Source organism: Sinocyclocheilus rhinocerous, unplaced genomic scaffold (genome assembly GCF_001515625.1).
Source record: "Sinocyclocheilus rhinocerous isolate Xijiao unplaced genomic scaffold, SAMN03320098_v1.1 scaffold1314, whole genome shotgun sequence".
Classification (NCBI taxonomy): domain Eukaryota; kingdom Metazoa; phylum Chordata; class Actinopteri; order Cypriniformes; family Cyprinidae; genus Sinocyclocheilus; species Sinocyclocheilus rhinocerous.
This window is the reverse complement of record NW_015644118.1, coordinates 1,292,958-1,297,643: the sequence shown is the minus strand read 5'-3', so window position 1 is coordinate 1,297,643 and position 4,686 is coordinate 1,292,958.

Genomic DNA, 4,686 nt, shown 5'->3' with positions numbered 1-4,686 from the left:
TATATATGTATGTATATATATATATATGTATATATATGTATATATATATATATATATATTTAAATGTTTTCTTCCAATGCTTTCATCTAATTTCAGTTGATTGGCAGAGTAAAGTGCATTTGTTTCAGCTCTTTTGTCATTTCTTCCTGCCTAGAGGGCAAGTTCTGTTGGCACATATTACCCCTCTCTCTTCTACTTGCCTGCCAGATGGTATTTTTTATCAAATGCAAGCCTTAATGTGAGAGCTTTCTGACCCTCCATAGACAGCAACGCAACTGAAATGTTCCCAGGTCCAGAAACGTAGTAAGGACATCAGTAAAACAGTCCATGTGACATCAGTGGCTCAACTTCAGTTTTGCGAAGCTACGAGAATACTTTTTGAGCGCAAAGAAAACTAAAATAACATAATTTATTCAACAATTCTCCTCCCCCGAGTTACGGTCTTCCGCCATTTAGAGAGTATCACAATGCATACGCACGCTTTCCCTTAAGCGTAAACAATGCTGATTACGCAGATTACGTTCATGCACACGCTTTCTCCCTGAACCTAAACAACGCTGATTATGTTGATTACGTTCTTGGGTACTCTCCAAAATGGCAGAAGACGTAACTCGGGGGAGAAGAAAAGAATTGTTGAATAAATTATGTTATTTTTATTTTCTTTGCGCTCAAAAAGTATTCTCGTAGCTTCGCAAAACTGAAGTTGAACGATCTCCTTGCTACGTTTCTGGACCTGGGAACATTTCAGTTGCGTTGCTGTCTATGGAGGGTCAGAGAGCTCTCGCATTTCATCAAAAATATCTTAATTTGTGTTCCGAAGATGAACGAAGGTCTTAAGGGTTTGGAACAACATGAGGGTGAGTAATTATTAATTAATGACAGAATTTTCATTTTGGGGTGAACTAAGCCTTTAAAACAAATGGTGCTTTTCTTTGTTATTTGACTTTTGCTTGGCCCCAGGTAAAAACATTGACATGCAGGAGTGAGTTTGCCAGCAGAGATTGAGAGATGGGGATTGTGCGAGCGCAGTATGTGCTGACTGTGTGTCAGGGTGACTCAGATTGAAGACACACCCTGTACAGGCCCTGCCTGATCTTCTGTGAATCTGGCCACGAAGGTTTACTCATGCATTGCACATAATTGTAATGTTGCTACCAAGTATTTAAACATGCATAGTGATTCAATGATTAAACCCAAAGCTTGACTTTTTTTTACCTTCCTGTGTTACAATTGTGAGAAAAGAAATTATGAACAATTTGTTTTGTCTATTTGTCTTTATAATTGATATTGTTATTGTTACAATACATTATTATTATTCCAAAACAGTGCAACGCTGATGATAATAATAACAATGTTTCTTGAGAAGCAAATCAGCATATTAGGATGATTTCTGAGGGATCATGTCCCTTACCAAAAAGTAGTATACTTCAAGTTTATTTTAGTAAGTATACTTAAGTAAAGTTCAAGTATATTTTTAAGTATACTTTATGTAATATTTAGACTTTTTCTGAGTATAAGTCAAGTATACTTAAATGCCATTTTAAGTATATTTCTGAGAAGTACATAAAGCCAATTTCTGAGAAGTACATAAAAAGTAGACTAAAAGTATACTTTCCTATTTTTAGTTTAAAAGAAGTATACTAATAGCACACTTGAATAAACTTATTTTTCGTAAGGGGTGACACTGAAGACTGGAGTAATGGCTGCTGAAATTGTTTATATATAGTAGTTAACTGATAAATAAATCTATTTATGACATTATTTTTGAAAGCATCCTCACTTTACAGCATTTTTACACAAGTGCCTACAACTTTTCACAGTATTGTAGATTAGCAGGAAGGATTCTTGAAGTGTCTTGGAGACATTGCCACAGTTCTTTTTGATTTAGTCTGTCTCAGTTTTTTGTGATTCTCCATGTCATTCCAGGCGGACTGAATGATGGTGAGATCAGATGTGGAGCAGATGTGGAGCATGAAGCATGTGTTACTTCAATCAGAGTAAGTGATTTCTTCAGCAGAACAGATTTGGAGAAATTTAGCATCTACATCTTGGATGGCCTGAGGGTGAATAAATTCACATCAAATTTTCTTTTTTTTGGTGATCTATTCCTTTAAAGGCAGGGTATGTGATTTTTCAAAAGCACTTTAGAAAACTGATTCGGGCCGAATAGCAAAACAAACTTGTAGCCAATCAGCAATAAGGGGCGTGTCTACTCGTGATGTGGAGGAGAGCGCGTTCAGTGCATGGGACGGACATTAGCCGAGCCGAGCGACAGAAAGATAGAGATGGCGGATAAAAAACAAAAGAGGAAAACGTCTGCGGAACGACAAGGCAAGAAGTAGGACCCGTGTAAATATCTGATCAGCTTTCCAGACCTGGAGAGAACTCAAGGAGCGGAGGCCTGCGATCGGACACCGAGGTTGCTTTGTTTTGCTTTGTTTCACAGAACTAATCGTTGCCTGGGTTGCGTACGTATATGTGGGGCGGAGCTATCAAAATAGGGGCAAGACCCTTTTGGGGTAGGGGCGTGTTTGTTTTGGTGATTTCAAATATCAACATTGGCTACCAGAAATCACTTACTCTGCCTTTAAGGTAATTTGGCCTTTGTGTTCCTCATATTTATAATACTGTGGAACAAGAAGTCATGGCTGAACAATTTCATGCTCCAAGTCACACTGGTGTGCCAAAAAAAATGTAAATATGAATAGGAATATACTTACAGTATATAGATAAAGATATTTTACTCATAAAAATTTCTAAGGGTGCCAATAATTGTGGCCAACATGCATTGGAGAAAAAAATATTTCTGTATTTTTTTCAGGATTCATTGATTAATAGGAAGTTCAAATAACATAACATTTATATTATGGCAACTCTCTGAAGATTTTTGCATGATAATAGATACGACAATGTTAATGTATTTGGTCTTGGGGGGATAGATCTGCTACACTGCTGCTGCTGTTGGTTATTGCTGTTTTTGTAGATTATTGCTGCTTCTGCTGCAAAGCAAGCACAGGAACGTGCTACTGACAATACATACGCAGATACGGTGCTGTGAGTATTTAAGACATACTGCTGCTGCACAAATATCATATATATTAACCCGTAGCAGATCTATACAGGTGGAGCTGGGGAAGGTGGAGGTTTCAGAAGAACTCTGAAAGCATGCTGTGAAATGCTCTAATGAATGCTAACAGCCATTTAAATTTAAAGAAGCAAGCTCATTGACTGCGTATGCACCAATCAGCTTGTGCCAAGTAGTTTAATGCAGTGATTATCATCAGCTTGCATTAAGGACCCATCAGCCTGTGCCATCTAGAGTTTCATGACAAAACTTGGTTTACATATGAAATGCTTTGTAACATTGTAAATGGTTTTACTGTCACTTTTCATCAATTTATAGCATTATTGCTGAATAAAAAAAAAACTTTTGAAGGTATATATTCCTATATTAACCATATTAATATTTCTGAGACCATGGATGTCTCTTAAGGACATACTGAACTTTTCCAATTTTGTAATAGGATAATACAATTTTTTTTAGCCTAGTTTTTTCTATTTTTTCTAGTAGCCTAGAACATATAAGTTCCATATGAATATGAACATTTGAACATATATGTTCATAAGCTCTTTAGAGTATAGCTCTTCTTATTTGCTAGTTTTTGGTCTGCTTTCAAATACACATGCTCCCGTTTTCATGTGTCTTACTGTGCGTTTGCAAGTGCTAGGAAAATGTGAATTTAAAAATTCATGAATGTTTGTAAGTATGATACATAACGTTTGAGCCGATTCGGAACGCGCCTAATATGATGCCAACAGATGTTTTCTAGGAGCTCGCAGAGTTTTGACACGCGCTGACTGATTGTTGTAGGCGACAGAGGAACTCGCCTGTGAAGAGGTGAGTTTAATTACTTTGAGCAAATCAAACTCGTTTTTAATACTGTAAGTGTTTTAAAACCGCGTTAAAACTGTTTGCAGACGTTATGTGCTTAATGGGTGGTCGGATTTGCCAAGAGAAAGCCTGAGAGAAATGGTTTTGACCGCTGAGGGGGAAAGTAATATTTGTTTTGGAGAAGTGTTTGTGTAAGTCTGTGGTGTAATATGTATTTTTAAAACATATGCAGCAGATATTAAGGAGGGAAAGATGCATACATCCTGCCAAGAAAGATTACCATGGTAAATTGGTATTATTAGTCACTTGTCGTCAGCAATTGATTATGCTTCTAGACTTAAGGCATGCTTTTTTCTTTTAAAGAAGACACAAATCCCGAGAGAGAACAAATGTTTCATCTAACATAAAATTAGCAACAAAATAAGCACCTGGTTTTAACACGATATGTATTTAATGTCTTGATACTTGTTAGTGTGGGCTAACCTGCAGCCCTGTTACCCATTCTGGATTTTTTTTAAATGTGTTTTGTTGTAGGCTATTTATTTTGGTATTTGTTAGTGTTTATTGCTATAAAATTGATAAATTACACAAATGTAACCGTAATTTAACAATAAACCGTATTTATTCTTGACTCCTTATAACCTTTTGAGGTTGACAGTCAACATTTTTAAAAATATATAATTTCTTTTTCTTTCTTTCTTTCTTTCTTTCTTTCTTTCTGTCTCTCTGTCTAGGCCCTATTTTGTACACTATTTGTGGGAGCCTTTAGCAGGATTACATTAGTAACAACAACA